The sequence below is a fragment of the Silene latifolia genome, chromosome 10 (assembly GCF_048544455.1).
Source record: "Silene latifolia isolate original U9 population chromosome 10, ASM4854445v1, whole genome shotgun sequence".
NCBI classification, from domain to species: Eukaryota; Viridiplantae; Streptophyta; class Magnoliopsida; order Caryophyllales; family Caryophyllaceae; genus Silene; species Silene latifolia.
Genome location: NC_133535.1, coordinates 65,992,363 through 66,008,399, shown reverse-complemented (window position 1 = coordinate 66,008,399; position 16,037 = coordinate 65,992,363).

Sequence of the window (16,037 nt, the reverse complement as noted above, 5' to 3'; positions counted from 1 at the left end):
GTCGGGTGGTGAGAAAAGGAAGTCGAGAGCGAGGGTGGTGGCCAATCTAATCACAAGAAAGGCAACCACAATCGGTCTAAGGGGTTTTCTTCCGGGTCGGGTTGATCTTTGGGGCTTCCTTTGGGCGTGGCCGTGGAAGTGTTAGTGGTAGTTGGGGAGTGACTGCTATAGTGTGGTGGTGTAGGCCACAAGAGACATGAGTGCACAAGTGCACCGGGAACTTCCGGAGACTGCGCGCAGAGCTACGCGAGCAATAAACCGGCTGGATCGTGGGCAAACCGGGGAAGTCAGAGTTACCAGAGTGGAGGCAACCGCAACGGCGGTAATTCTTATCAGAAACCACCAACGAACAACAACAACAATCAAGGGTCGGGTTCTAAGCCGACCACTTCAGCCAGTACTGTCCAGGGAGGCGGACAGAAGACCAGTGGAAATCTATTCATGATGGAGAAGAAAGCAGCTGAGGAGGATGCACACGTTATCACCGGTACATTCCTTGTTAATGGTATTCATCCTTTGTTTTGTTTTGTTTGATTCAGGGGCTTCTCAGTCGTTTGTATCTTCGAGTCATGTTAAACGGTTGGGTTTGAGGGTATATGAGTCTGTTAGTGAGCAAGTTTTTATACCTTCGGGTGAGTCTGTATCATGTGGGAGGTTGTTTAGAGATGTATCTATGATAGTTGGGCAAGTTGATCTACCTGTAGACTTGCTAGAGTTTCCTTTTGACGGTTTTGAGATGATAGTCGGGATGGATTGGTTAGGAAAGTATAAAGCTAAGATAGACTGTCATCAAAAGAAAGTGTCTTTAAGAGGTCCTAAGGGCGTTAGTGTGTCTTATCGTGGGTTTCTAGTCAAACCCAAAGTTAAGTTGATTGCAGCTGTCACCTTGAAGTCTTATCTGAGGAAGGGATGTCCTTTGATCTTGTGCCATGTGAGAGATGACCGGAAAGAGAGTCCGACAGTTGATCAGATACCAGTGGTGGGAGAGTTTACAGATTTTTTTCCAGAGGAGATTCCGGGGTTGCCACCGAAGAGGGAGATATATTTCACCGTTGAGTTGAAACCGGGGACGGGGCCAATCTCTAAGGCACCGTACCGGATGGGTCCTAAGGAGATGGAGGAGCTCAGGAAGCAGTTAGATGATCTGATAGAGAAGGGATACATTAGACCTAGTGTATCGCCGTGGGGAGCACCGATTCTTTTTGTGAAGAAGAAAGATGGGAGTCCGAGGTTGTGCATAGATTATAGAGAGCCGAACCGAGTGACGGTGAAGAACAAGTTTCCTTTACCAAGGATAGATGACCTGTTTGATCATTGAGTGGTGCATCAGTCTTTTCTAAGATTGATTTGAGGTCGGGGTACCATCAGGTGAAGATTAGAGAGGTGGACATACCAAAGACAGCTTTCACGTCGAGGTATGGCCATTATGAGTATGTGGTGATGCCGTTTGGGTTGTCTAATGTACCGGCAGTGTTTATGGATTTGATGAATAGGATCTTTAGACAGTTTTTGGATAAGTTTGTAGTGGTGTTTATCGACGATATCTTAGTCTACTCCAAGACTAAGGAGGAGCATGAGGAGCATCTGAGAATCGTGTTGCAAACTTTGAGGGAGCATGAGTTGTATGCTAAGCTATCCAAGTGTGAGTTCTGGTTAGAGAAAGTTGCTTTTCTGGGGCATGTGATCTCTAAAGATGGGGTAGCTGTGGATCCGGCAAAGATAGAAGTAGTGACAAAGTGGGAAGCACCAAAGAATGTTCTTTGAGATCGGGAGTTTTCGGGTTTAGCGGGTACTGAGACGGTTCGTGAAAGATTTCTCCAAGATAGCTAGACTTATGACCGCGCTGATGAGGAAAGAGAACTGGTTTCGTTGGGATGAGAGTTGTGAGACGGCGTTCCAAACATTAAAGGAGCGTTTGACCACAGCTCCTGTCTTAGCATTGCCTGAAGGGAGCGAGAACTTTGAGGTTTATACAAATGCCTCAAAGAATGGGTTGGGATGTGTGTTGATGCAGAATGGTAAAGTGATTGCCTATGCTTCTAGGCAATTGAAGCCTTATGAGGAGAACTACCCTACTCATGATCTGGAGTTGGGTGCGGTGGTGTTTGCTCTCAAGATTTGGAGACATTACCTTTATGGAGCAATCTTTAAGGTATTTTCTGATCACAAGAGTCTCAAGTACATCTTCACTCAAAAGGAATTGAACATGAGACAGAGGAGGTGGATGGAGTTGATTGGCGATTATGACATGGAAATTATCTACCATGAAGGGAAGGCCAATGTAGTTGCTGATGCTTTGAGTAGGAAGAGTGTACATTTCTCGTGTACGGCTCTATCTTTGATGAGGCCGAGAGATGAGGTAGCGAGGTTTGGGATACATATGATGCAGAAAGGAGATGCCATGGGTGATATGACAAGACTGACTTGAGTTTTATGATGACATTCGAGGTAAAAGGCGTTGGATCCTAAAATAGTGGAGTGGAGAGGAGTGGAGAAAGGGACGGTGTCCCGATTTTCTATTCATACGAGATGGTAGTTTGAGGTTTGATGGTAGGTGGTGTGTCCCTAATGATGAGGAATTGAAAAAGACAATCATGACAGAGGCACATAATACACCATATTCAGTACATCCAGGTGGTGACAAGCTATACAAGGATTTGAAGAAAACGTTTTGGTGGCCTGGGATGAAGAAAGAGACAGCTGAGTTTGTGTCCCGTTGTTTGACATGCCAAAGAGTTAAAGGGGAACAGCGATGACCACAAGGTAAGATTCAGTCTTTAGAGGTACCTGAGTGGAAGTGGGAATCCATTTCTATGGATTTTATTGTGGGTTTGCCAAAGAGTCAACAAGGTAACAACATGATTTGGGTAATAGTGGATCGACTGACCAAGTCAGCTCACTTTGTTCCAATGAAAGATACGTGGACTAAAGCACAATTGGCTATGGCCTATCGAAAGAACGTGCTTAAGTTACATGGAGTCCCCAAGGACATAGTGTCTGACAGAGATGCGAGATTTATATCGAGGTTTTGGAAAGAGTTGCAAGAATCGTTGGGAACAACTTTGAAGATGAGTACAACATTTCATCCTGCGACAGACGGACAGACTGAGAGAACAATCAAGACTCTTGAGGATATGTTGCGAGCTTGTGTGATGGATTTTGGTGGTAGCTGGGAACAAAGGTTGGACTTGATAGAATTTTCTTACAATAACAGCCATCACACTAGTATTGGGATGGCACCGTTTGAGGCTTTGTATGGGAGGAGATGTAGGAGTCCGATTTGTTGGGACGATAGTCTTTGAGGCAAAGTGGTTTTAGGACCAGAGATGGTGCATGAGATGGTGGAACAGATTAAGATGATCAGGGAACGGATAAGGGCAGCTCAGGATAGGCAAAAGAGTTATGCAGATCTACATCGCCGGGACATAGAGTTTCAAGTTAGGGACAAGGTTCTTTTGAAAGTGTCTCCTATGCGTGGGGTTATGAGATTTGGGAAGAAAGGCAAGCTAAGTCAGAAGTTTATAGGGCCTTATGAGATCTTAGAGCGAGTTGGGGAAGTTGTATATTGTCTGGCTTTACCAGCTGCGTTATAAAGAGTGCATAATGTGTTTCATGTATCGCAGCTGCGGAAGTATGTGAGTGACCCGTCACATGTGTTAGAGGCAGAGAGCTTAGAGCTAGATGAGTCCTTGTCATATCTTGAGGTGCCTAAGCAGATTCTTGACCGAAAGGTTAGGAAGACTAGGAGTGGCGAGACAGTTTTGCTTAAGATCCTTTGGTCTAACCACGAGACTGAGGAAGCTACATGGGAGCCAGAGGAAGCTATGAAAGAGCGATACCCTTTTCTGTTTGATCAGGTATGTATGGTTACGGGGACGTAACCTTGTTTCTTTTAGGGGGGTAGGAGATGATCGCGACGAGTTTTTTTTAGAGTTTTTAACCGTTTTATACCCTTTTTGTATGTTGTGTCGGTATGTATGTCGGGATGAGTTGGGTTAGTACCATGTTTTATGATTGATTTTGTTTTGGTTGTTGAGTCGGGAGTGTTAGGGGAGTACCTTTGTTTAGTAGTGGTTTGAACTTCGGGGACGAAGTTCTTTTTAAGGAGGGAATCTTTGTAATACTCCGTATTTATGAGTCTTTGGGTACTCTATCGAGTAGGCCTTACTCGGTCGAGTAAGGGTAAGTTGCGTTTTAGAAAAGTTTCGACTGTTGGGTACTCGATCGAGTAACTAGGATACTCGATCGAGTAAGGGGTACTCGATCGAGTACCTTGGGTACTCGATCGAGTAGCTAGGTTTCTGGGGAGTTTTTCTCGGGTTTTGTTAATTATGCGATTAAGATATATAACCTTCGTCGTCATTATTCTACACACTTTTGCAAAACCTAATTTACTGATAAAGAGAGAAAGCAAGTACGTTCTTAATCCTAATCGCATCGTTAGCAAATCCCGGAGTTTGGAAGGTCGGTTCTCATCGTTGGTTATACCGTTGAGATCCTTGCGTCGAGGGTAAGATCTATGTACCCTTTTTGTTGTCTTTCCTTTGTTTTGGTTAAACCCTAATATAGGGATTTGGGGGTTTTTGAGTAGTATGTGATTTGGTAGCATTTGTATGTTGTATGATAGGAGGAGGTTTCGTAGAGGAAGCTTTTTGATACAGCAGTAGAGACCGTCTGATAGTGTGCTTTCCAGGTAGGATTTCCTACTCAGTATTAGTCCCATGATGGGATGTTTGTGGATGTGTTGAGATTGATTGTTTGATATAGTAATTGTATTGTGACGATTGTGATTGTGATTGTGATTGTGGTCTATGGTCCTCGAGGCGTGTCCTCTACCGAGTGGGGTCACTTGCGGGAGTGGCTTCACGCCCTAGTTTCGCCTTATATGGAACCCGCCACAGAAGGGATGTGCACATTAATGGACGGGGTTATCGCTCATTATGAGGAGCGGGGATTTGGTGGGTACGGCCTGCGGTCCCCCCTTTGGCGTGGCGGGTCCGGTGGACGATCAGTGATTGAGATGATTGGAATTGGTGTGGTTGTGTGTGTGTGACAGTCAAGCTGTCTGTTTATCTTATTGTTGTTATATATATTGAATTGTGTGATTAGTACTGACCCCGGTTGTTGTTTTGTAAACCTGCGGTGATCCATTCGGGGATGGTGAGCAGATATTGAGCAGGTATGAGATGAGTACTGGGATAGTTGGGATTGCCACGATATGATTGTTGGGGTTGGTGTCCTTAACAGTTAGTGCAAGGACTTATAAACCTCTAAAAGGATCAAAGGGCATACTTTTGGTATTATTATCAGTTGATCCACGTTTATCAATAACGGTTGGCTTGCTAGATAAGTTTGACGTTATTGTCATACAGATGGCGGTGATCAACTGGTCCCTAAAAGTCACACCTATAGGACACGTTTGAGAGATGTGACAGTATGAAAATACAGTCATGTAGATGCCAAATTTGACTAACCAGTTAGTCCGAGTTACTTGACTAATAATTAGTCAAAATATGATGTTGAGATATTATATTTAATACGGATTAGATATCATGGCCTTAGGCGAATTAACCAGTTAATTCGTAAAATTAAATATAAGCGTTTTATATTTAATTAATGTATATTGAATTAATTATACAATATCGTTTTTGTCGGACATGTATTAATACTTCAACTAACCCGTGTTATTAGTTGATGTTTTAATAGCCGATAACCGATGACGATTTATAATAAACCGCGTCATATACATTTAGCAATTTATGAGCCGGTCCACGAGGTAAAATTAAGAGGAAGTGGAAGCCCACTTCCCCATGCAAACCCACGGCTGGCCGAGGTTAACAAAAGGAGAGACTCCCTCTCCTTTTGACCTAGACAATTCATTTTACAGAAAACTAGGGTTTTGGAGACATTTTCTCTCTGAAACCTAGATCTCACATCTCGAAAACCTCACAACAAGTTCTCCCAATATTGCAAGGCAATCGGAGAACACCATCTAGCACAAGGGCATATCTCGGACAAGTCTTGGGTGCAACAATTAGGAGGGAATCTCGTTTGATTTTTGTTCTTTACGCCGCACTATAAAGGACCCGAGGTTAAATTCTTGTTCCTTATCGTTTCTCTATTGTATTTATGTTTTATGACGATAATCGCATGCTAAATTTACGTTATAGTCCTAAATTTAGAGGGTCTTATACGGATATTACCCCACAAGTGGTATCAGAGCGAGGCCACGTAAATTTTTCCATGTGTTTTTCATAAAACCGATTTTGAAACGATTGTTTTGTCTCGAATTCCGTGCCATGTATACACGGCTGATTCGGTTTTTGTTCTTGTTGAAACCGTGACATGTTTTACACGGTTTTATCATCTTGTTTTCGATTTGTTTTTATGCATATTGTTGTTTTATACGGAGATTACAGCAACATGTCAAGTTTTGTCAATTGTTAAATTGTTTTTGATGCGTTTTTGATCAAAATTGCAATTGATTTTGTTTCGTCAAAATGTTTTCACGAGGGTTTTATGTTTTCCAGAAACTTTTTCCCTCGATCGAGCATGTTTTTAGTCGATCGAATGGTTTTTCTGACATGTTTTTACTCGATCGAGTCCTTGCTGTACTCGATCGACCTGCTTTTAAAACCCCACGCTTTCGATCGAGAAGTCCTCGTACTCGATCGAGCAAAGATTGTCTTGATATAATTTCTCGATCGACTACCGTTTTGTCGATCGAGTACTTCCCTGATTAGCACACCTCTCGATCGACTTGCAGTTGATCGATCGAGCCCTTTCGTTCCTCGATCGAGCACCTGTGTCCCTGGATCGAGGATTTTTTTTTGACTTTGAAAATTTATTCTTTTTGCTTTAAATTTTCTTTTGGCTACAAAATGTACATTATACGGATATTGTACACTCGCTATGATTGTGAAACGGTTCACACACGTACCATTAAGTTATTTTAAAGCGTATTTAAAGTAACGGACTGTATTGGATTAAAATTAAATGATAGAAGCGGTTTTATCACATGAATTTTAATCATTAAAAGGTGGTTTGGATAAATTTAACATAATTACGGAATTATGTCACGAATGAATTTGTTTTTAGTTGATGCATTTTTATTTATCGTTAATTTTGAATGCTTGTGAATGCCTCTTATTACGTATTTAATTTTGCAATCAGTTGTAACTTAGTGTGGCCTTAGTAGAACGTGTTACCGTAATGATGGAACACGGTCTTGGTTGTATTTTGAGATCTCGTATCTCCGTTTTGGATTTTTCACTTGTAATTACAGTTTTTATTAGAATGTAATTAGGTTTATATTTTGTAATTTTAATTGTAATTTTTGAGAAGACCAAAGACGGAGACCAGATGCTCACTCCCGCTACATGGATCAAGATGGAACATCAAGACAAGCTTTTCGGGTCCAACGGTGGATTCCAAAGTTGTATTATGTTCTTATACTAGGATAGGCCACACTAGGACCTTTTTATTTACGTATTGCATTCTTTTATTTTTTATTTTATTTTTCGTAACGATAATATGCATCATATTCCGCCTAAAAACCAAACCACCTAATAAATGCATGAAAACTGACACATTTAGAGGTCACGAGTTAGTTTTCTTTGACATTCGTATGTCACACGTTTTTAAGCCATCACCCAAATTAATTCATTCACGCAGACGCTAGTTATTCGTTCACTTAATATGAATTATAATTTAGTTGATGGGATCTTCCTCGTATAAACAAAAAATTGAGAACGGTCTTTATAGGTCAAACTCCAATGAGTCCCTTCTTCGTCGGTAGGCATAATATGACCCCTTCTACGTCGGGTAAGTTGGAACCGATTGACCTATTTTATCTCAACACTATGGTCACTCGTACGATCCTGTGACTATGGTGGACTATAGATAGGATTTACGGAAATCTATCGACCAAGAGTTCTTAGGGAAGAATTAGCTAAACAAAGTTGGCTTATCGGTTTACGTAAATTGAGTCTTGGGATCACTTGTATCATTCTTGAGGGAGATCAATTATGCAAGTGCGAGAGTCTACATGTTTAAAATGAATTTTAAAATAGACTTAAATCACCTCGATGAGTTGCTTATTTCGTTTTGTTTTTCCTTCTTTTTCAGTGTAGATCACGTTTTATTAAACTGCAAATAACAAATGGTGGTTCTCGATAACCCAATGCCAAGTGCCACATTGGACCGTGAGTCCCGGCTTCGGATCTTCATGAATCGATGAATCGTCTACTCGATCGAAGAATGATGGATCAAACTTCGCGGATCGGGAGGCGGCATTACGGAATGCCGCTGGCTGACGGAAGCTCAAATATCTCTTGAGCCCAACCCGGCGAACCCGGGTCCCACGGCTAGAGTGCAGAAATCACCAAGTTTAATGATTTCGTATGGAAGCGGGTGCGATTAAAAACGTACTCATTTTTGCAATGGAACCCAATTTGCGGAAACGCTTCATAGCCCATGGTGCAAACAAGATTTTCACCACGCTCACCAAGGAATTCTCGAAAGCACCGAGAATCGTGACCTATGAGCATACCACTCGCTTCTTTGATGCGAGACTCGAGAAGGGCCAACCGGTTAGCCCACACATTCTCAGCATGATTGAGAATGTCGAGAAGTTGGAGACCTTTGATTGTAAGATCAGCGAGAACATTGTGATCGACCGCATACTTCACTCACTCCACGATGGTTATTCGCAATTTAGAGCGAATTACTATATGAATGATTTGAAGAAAACTCCCCATGAACCGCACTCCCTCCTCGTATGCACCGAGAAGGACATGAAGTTCAGTGGGAGCATGAAACAGAATGTTCTCGTTGTGTCAAATAAAGGGAAGGGTAAGGGCAAAGCTCGTGCAAACCTAGCAAAGAGGTAAGGCGAAGTTCAAGAAGTCGGGTTCGGGTAAGAGTGGGCCTGGTGAGTCGAGCACCTCATCGGGCGCGACAAAGAGCAAGAATGAAAACATGGAATGCCATCATTGCCACAAGACTGGGCATTGGAGACGCACATGTCCTGTTTATCATGAGGACTTAAAGGCGGTCGTGTTAAACTTTGTTGGTATGTCTTCCTCTTCTTCTACTTTTATTCATATGATTGAGATTAACCACGCAAGTTACGGAACTTGGGTACTTGATACTGGTTGTGGTTCTCATCTGTAATCATGTGCGGGGCCTCCGAAATCTCGAACCTCTCGTAAAGGGTGAGGTTGACCTGCGTGTCGGGAATGGAGCAAGAGTGGTTGCCGTCTCGAGGGGAACATATGTGATCCAGCTTCCTAGCGGATTTGAGTTATCATTATATGATTGCTATTATGTACCCAGTCTTTCGAAAAACATTATTTCGGTTTCGCACTTGATAAACTTGGTTTTTCATTTGTAATAGAAAATAATACTTGCATTTTCTCATTACACGATATGATTTACGGCAAGGCAGTCTCCATGAACGGAATTTATGTTTTAGATCGGACCACCGAAATATTACACGTAATGAATAAAAAGTTAAAGGTTGGTGACAAAGATCAAACGTATCTATGGCACCGCCGTATGGGACACATTAATGAGAAACGCGTAAAACAGCTCATCAAACATGGAGCTATCTCGGCCTTTGATTTTCAATCATTTGGCACGTGTGAATCATGTCTCATCGGTAAGATGACTCGGATTTCCTTCAAAGGTGTTGGAATGCACGCGCGACCTATTAGGACTCATACACACGGATGTATGTGGACCTATGTCAATCACCGCACGAGAAGGCTATAGGTATTTCATCACTTTCACGGACGATTTAAGTAGATATGGCTATGTCTACTTAATGAAGCACAAAAGTGAATCCTTTGAGAAATTCAAGGAATACCGAGAATAGGGGGCAGAACCTATTAGGTAGAAAGATTAAAACACTGCGTTCGGATCGTGGTGGCGAGTATCTTTCTCACGAGTTTGATCAACACCTAAAGGACTGTGGGATTGCCCTACAGTTAACTCCACCTGGAACACCTCAGTTGAATGGTGTGTCCGAACGGAGAAATCGAACACTACTTGATATGGTTCGATCCATGATGAGTCACACCGTGTTGCCTGACTCGTTATGGGGTTATGCTCTTATGTCAGCTGCTCTAATACTTAATCAAGTCCGTCTAAAGTCTGTTGACAAGACTCCATATGAACTATGGAAGGGAACGGTCCCTAACTTGTCCTTTATACGGGTTTGGGGCTGCGAGGCTTATGTCAAGTGGAGACACGAGGATAAGCTCGGCCCGCGATCGGTCAAGACATACTTTATAGGTTATCCTAAAGGAACACTGGGTCATTACTTCTATTCGCCAACCGAACAACGTGTTTTTGTTGCGGCTAGTGCGACATTCTTAGAGAAGGAATTTCTCGAGAATGCAAAGAGTAATAGAACCTTCGACCTGTCGGAGATTCCAGAAACAAACACCGAGCAACCATTGGAGGAACCTGTTCCTTCAATCCCGGCTGCGGTGAATATTCCTGAGGAACCTAGGAGGTCGGGAAGAGTCTCTATTCCTCCGGACAGATACATTGGTATGGTCGAGGAACATGACATAGATGACGTTCTACTCTTAACGAGTAGTGAACCCGCAACCTATAAAGGTGCCATGACTAGTTCTGACTCAAAGCTATGGCTTGAGGCCATGCAATCCGAGATGGACTCCATGTATGAGAACAACGTGTGGGATCTTGTTGACTTACCTGCTAAGGTTCGTCCCCTTCAATGCAAATGGCTTTACAAGATAAAGCATTCTGTGGAAGGTCAACAAGATATCTATAAAGCACGACTAGTTGCTAAAGGTTTCACCCAAGTGCCAGGTTTGCACTACGATGAGATTTTTGCACCCGTAGTCATGCTGCGTTCCATTCGGATTATCTTAGCGATCGCCGCTTTTCATGACTATGAAATTTGGCAAATGGACGTGAAAACCGCCTTCTTAAACGGCTTTTTGGAGGAAGAGTTGTACATGGTACAACCCGAAGGTTTCATCGATCCACAACATCCTAAGAAAGTATGCAAACTTAAGCGTTCCATTTATGGACTTAAGCAAGCATCTCGGAGTTGGAATCATCGTTTCGACCAAGTGATTAAAGAAAATGGATTTACTCGATCTGTCGAGGAACCATGTCTATATATCAAGTCGAGTGGGAGCAAGATTGTCTTCCTAATATTGTATGTCGACGACATACTCCTGATTGGGAATGACATACCTCTCTTAACTTCGGTGAAAGTATGGTTGAAAAACCATTTCCAGATGAAAGATCTGGGAGAGGCACAAAGAATTCTAGGCATCCGTATCTATCGAGATAGATCACGACGGATGTTATCTCTCGATCAGAGTCTTACATAGACAAAGTCCTAGAGAGATTCAAAGATGACTAACTCCAAGAAGGGGTTCCTTCCTATGGCTCCAGGGGTGCATTTGAGCAAGTCTCAGGCACCAGAGACACCGGAAGAGAAAGAGCGCATGACACGGATTCCTTATGCTTCGGCTATAGGATCAATCATGTATGCCATGATATGCACACGTCCGGACGTGGCATATGCATTGAGTATGACAAGTCGATTCCAACAAAGATCCAGGTGAATCACATGGTTAGTTGTCAAGAACATTCTTAAGTACCTACGGAGGACTAAAGATTGGGCATTGACTTATGGAGGCGATCAAAAGCTATGCGCAACCGGATACGCAGATGCTAGCTTCCAAACGGATCGAGATGACTCGAAATCTCGACCTGGATTCGTTTTTACTCTTAATGGCGCTGCAGATCAGTGGAAGAGTTCGAAACAAATGTTACAAAGAGATTCTACGACCGAGTCCGAGTACTATGCCGCGTCGAAGCTACAAAGGAAGCGATATGGATGCGTCAATTCTTACATGGGCTCTCAGTAGTGCCTAGTTCGAATGACCCGATCACCATCTATTGCGACAATAGTGGTGCCATCTTCCAAGCTAAGGAGCCAAAGTCTAGCAACAAGTCTAGACATGTACAACGGAAAGCTCATCTAATCCGGAATTACGTGGAGCAAAAGGAAGTAGTGATAGAAAAGATTGCTAGAGATGATAACATAGCAGATCCTCTCACTAAAGCATTACGACAAGATAAGCATGAAGGGCATGTTAATTCCATGGGAATTAAACGTGTTCCTAAGTTGTAGTACTCTTTTATGGATCAGATTCATTCTCTCTTGTACTCTATACGACATCATCGTTTTGATATTTTATATATATATTTTGTTTGTCATGTGGATTTGTACGACAAATTTTGAACACCACAAAGTGAACTGAACGAACATTATATCTTTTCAGTCCTTAATTGCCCACATGAGCTGATAACTCTGGCAATTATTTTGTGACGTTGGTTGATGGTGGGTTCAACGAGCCATAAGTCAACCGGTTGACTGACCAATCACAAAGGCGATTTATACGGATATTTCGTAGGACACAATTGTGACATCGACGTGGAGTCCTAAATGTTTTATAACATTCGGTGCCCGGTCGTGGATAGGACCTCCATGGTGATCCTAAGAGTCGATTCTTTTGACTATCGACTGTCTCTTGAGACTAAGGCGGATTTTGGGTGACTTTGGTTTCTTTCTCACGGTCATCCGTAACAGGGGGCCAAGTAGATTTTTTCTGGGTCATTTCATGCTGTGCTTAGATCGGAAGGAGTCGAGTTGAAGGAAATATTCAGCCTTTATCAGGTACTAGATATTTCTCAAGGCCACTCGAGGAGTCAGAATCGAAATGCATGGCCATGCTCGGATACGGATTCGTTTTATCGGTTAAGTTACTCTCTAGTCGGGGAAACCACTCTAGATACGGATCGATTGTAAAATACGACCTTTGTGGATCCAGATCTGCAAATTGTTTTACATTGAGTGGGAGAAATTTTAAATGAATATGAGAATCGGTTATCGCACATACACTTGTACGGACAAGTGGGAGTTTGTTGGAGCTTGTGTCCTCCAGTTAGTGCGGATAACGTCATTGCACATGCACTTGTACGGACAAGTGGGAGCTTGTTGGGGTTGGTGTCCTTAACAGTTAGTGCAAGGACTTATAAACCTCTAAAAGGATCAAAGGGCATACTTTTGGTTTTATTATCAGTTGATCCACGTTTATCAATAACGGTTGGCTTGCTAGATAAGTTTGACGTTATTGTCATACAGATGGCGGTGATCAACTGGTCCCTAAAAGTCACACCTATAGGATACGTTTGAGAGATGTGAAGATGAAAATACGATCATGTAGATGCAAAATTTGACTAACCGATTAGTCCGAGTTACTTGACTAATAATTAGTCAAAATATGATGTTGAGATATTATATTTAATACGGATTAGATATCATGGCCTTAGGCTTAATTAACCAAGATTAATTCGTAAAATTAAATATAAGCGTTTTATATTTAATTAATGTATATTGAATTAATTATACAATATCGTTTTTGTCGGACATGTATTAATACTTCAACTAACCCGTGTTATTAGTTGATGTTTTAATAGCCGATAACCGATGACGATTTATAATAAACCGCGTCATATACATTTAGCAATTTATGAGCCGGTCCACGAGGTAAAATTAAGAGGAAGTGGAAGCCCACTTCCCCATGCAAACCCACGGCTGGCCGAGGTTAACAAAAGGAGAGACTCCCTCTCCTTTTGACCTAGACAATTCATTTTACAGAAAACTAGGGTTTTGGAGACATTTTCTCTCTGAAACCTAGATCTCACATCTCGAAAACCTCACAACAAGTTCTCCCAATATTGCAAGGCAATCGGAGAACACCATCTAGCACAAGGGCATATCTCGGACAAGTCTTGGGTGCAACAATTAGGAGGGAATCTCGTTTGATTTCTGTTCTTTACGCCGCACTATAAAGGACCCGAGGTTAAATTCTTGTTCCTTATCGTTTCTCTATTATATTTATGTTTTATGACGATAATCGCATGCTAAATTTACGTTATAGTCCTAAATTTAGAGGGTCTTATACGGATATTACCCCACAATGATGATAGAATTCTTCCGCTGTAGCTTAGTAGTTTCTTTACATTTCAGTTAGAACAGTAAACAGTTAGTTTGAGGACATGTATTATACTTTTGGTTTTGGTTTCGAGAATTGTAACCTTCACTAAGTATTTCTATTTAAACGTTGTTTCGTTATTGTTTATTTGATTATCATTGCCTCGGGTAACCGAGATGGTAATACCTTCATACCTGAGTGGTCCTGGTAAGGCACTTGGAGTATGGGGGTGTTACAGTAATAATTACCAAGTAGCCATATAGATTATTCTTAAGTGCTTGAGGAAGCATTAAGGATGGAAAGTTAAGTGTTTTTGATGCAATTAACTAATTTGTGTAAGGGTGTTGCACAAATGACAATTGAGATTGCGAAAGGTTTCAGACAAAACCATATTCAAAACATGTGAAGATGGTTAAGGAACCTTTGTGGCTATGTTATTTAAGAAATAGATTTTCTAGAATCGTTCTAGGCAATAAAGAACAGTGAGATATATTTACAACGGAAATTGAGTACACTTGCAATCATGAGATGTGCAAGAAGGATGAGTCCCGCACACTGTGAAAACAGTGGGAGCTATTCTATGGCTACTGGGCCTATGTCTAGATTGGATCTAGACACGTACTCAGAAAGTTTTGTAATGCAAATGTATACATTACAAAGGAAAACGAGTATGTAGTAAGATTGAGTAAGGTACAAGAAGTTGATAAAACCTACTAACCAAAGCCTTCTCATAGGTTTAACATGATGAGTCATATCATATGTCATTTCAATTGGATTGAGATGAACAACTACGTACAAAGATCAAATTGGATTATAAGAATATGAAGTAGTAATCAGGTATTGACTATTCATATGTAATAATCACATTTGTCGTTCGAGTTTTTATATCTAAAAAACCTCCTTTTATACTTTGTTACATCCAAACGGGTTGTAGAGACAATATTGAACCCCGTTAAAGTGAACCCAGATTAACATAGTATTTGCCCATAGTCACTTGTATGAGGTGACGTCTCGAAGTGACTAGAGTGTGATGCGATTGATGACAAGTTCAAGTTCCATAGATTCATATGAGATGACTAGTCGATCACATAGGCAGACGGTTGGGAACACTTTGTCAGGCCTAATGACCGCTTATAGAGTTCTGGCAAATTTATATAGCCTGGTCGTGGCAAGAGCTACTATAGTATTCTAATGATTCAATTCTTTGACTAAAGACTGTTTGCCTAAGGTGGCACAGTTTCAGATTAACTTTGATTTATGTTACTACGACCTTCGTAAATGGGGTCAAATGGGCATATTTTGGGTTATGATGGATGTGGCTAATCGAAGGGAATAGTGCGATAGGAATTGTCCACCCCTTGTCAGGGTTAAAACAATATCTCAGGGCCACTCGAGGAGTAATGAACTGGAAATGCGTGGCCACGCTCGGAAGGTATCTATGGTAGATAATTCCGGTCAATCAGTTATTCTCCAGATCGAGGAAACCACTCTCGATATGATCACTTGCAAGTACGACCCGAAAGACACCTTCTTTGGCGTCCTTCAGTACGGATCGAGCATAGTAAGAGTCTTAAGGATGATATCATTCATTTTGTTGGAGTTTGGAGTTTGTTTTGAAAGATTAAGGAGAGGGTTAATTTATTTGGAGTTTGTTTTAGCAGTTAGGGTTTGGAGAATATATTGAGATAATGGAAATGCATGTTAGTTGAGATAATGCAATGTATTTATACTAAGCAATGTGTGGGTTGAGTTGTTTTTTAATTAATATATATGTTAGAAAGTTGTGCCATAATCAGCATCATCATATCTCTCAATGCTGCTTCAAATCTTATTACTAACCCTTCTCATTCCATATTGTCCGTTCATATGCACAAAGTGATGGCGTAATAACTGGATCTTGATGATGACGATCTATGGAGTTCAAAAAATGGAAGCAAATCAAACAAGCATAACTCAACACTTTCAAAATGATCATTTCATTTAATT